The following is a 1525-nucleotide window of genomic DNA, read 5'->3' as shown; positions in this document are numbered from 1 at the left end:
TACAATTTCATCCTTGTATATGTTTTCAATTTGATATCATAACTACATAAGCATATTAAATTTTTGGTATGCACACTGCCCTTGGAAGATATTCAACTTTTCTAATATAGAGATGCTTAGATTCGTCATTGCCTTCTTCATATAACCACTTTCCAGTATCTTTCAGACCTTTAGAGAAGGTGTCCACCTCTAAATCTGTTGCCACACTTTAGTAGGAACTCATAGCTAAATTACAAAATAATCTTATCAAAATGTATGCAATCCATTTAATCAAAAGGTAAATTACACAAGTTATATTAAAGATTACCAACACAAAAGAAAGAACTTTCCGTGATACAATTTTTGTAGATAAACGATATGAGGGTATTCCTTTTTTCTTTAGTTTTATTCGCATTTATATCTTCCTCTGCGAACATATGTGCTCTCTCTTTTGAACTTCACAAGCTTCTTAGCCCAGCCCCTTCCTTCTTCCACACCCTAACCTAAGAAATCAAAGTATCCGAACACATATATTAAGAAATTTTATGAATCAAAATTGTAAATCAGAATATCAGAAAAATACCTGAGAGTCTTGACGATGGTTTGATGACGATGAACAAAGATGGTTATAATGGAGGTCGACACTTCCAAGAGAAATCAGAGTCATCATGTTTTAACCTGAAGTCGTGAATCGGCAATGATAGGAGAGGGGTGAAACGGAATCAGAGATAATGAATGTGGTTGCAGCCGCAATCAGCAATGAAAGGGATGGGGGTGAGAGGACTCAACGATTGTGGTGAGGGCAGCAGAGTCGACGATGTTAGGGTTGGTGAGGCCAAATGAAATTAGGTTAAGAAAATATATAGTGGAAGAGGAAGGCATCATGTGGGAATGAAATTTGGAAGGAGCATCGCCTCGCCCGGGAACCAAAATATGACGAGGGAGCTCGATCTTTAATGATTGCCTTTATAAAATAGAGCATCAAAAAATCATTATTTAATGATGCGGTTTATAACATAGAGTATCAAAAAATCATAATTTAATGATGTGTTAACAACAATTCGCACCAAAAAAATCATTTTTAATGCTATTCTTTTTGAACCACACTAACAAATGTATCATGTGATCTTTTTTGGTGCTATTTTAATGCGGTCATTTTATTTTTTTTATTGCTATAGACATTTAATAAGACGGTTTTTACAAGCTACCGCCTCAAAAAAGAAAAATACAAAACTTCAAAAATGGTCTCTGTGGTTTTCGAAAATATCAAGTTTAGTCTCTAAGTTCAAAAAACCTTACAGATCGTCCCTGTGGTTTCAAAACTATTAAAATTTGATCATTCCGGCTCATTCCGTTACCATTTAGCCGTTAAGTCAGGAACATTTTTGTTATTTCATTACCCAGGGACCATTTATGAGGTTTTCTATTACTTTTTAAAAATAAATAAATAAATTTAATATGCAAGGATATCTCTCTCTCCAAATAAACACTTGTCATATGTATCCATCTATGTACTCTCTCTCTCTCCATTTTCATCCTAGAAAAT

The sequence above is a fragment of the Lactuca saligna genome, chromosome 9 (genome assembly GCF_052625555.1).
Source record: "Lactuca saligna cultivar CGN05327 chromosome 9, ASM5262555v1, whole genome shotgun sequence".
Classification (NCBI taxonomy): Eukaryota; Viridiplantae; Streptophyta; class Magnoliopsida; order Asterales; family Asteraceae; genus Lactuca; species Lactuca saligna.
The sequence above is the reverse complement of the archived record's forward strand: the minus strand, read 5'-3'. Positions refer to the sequence as shown.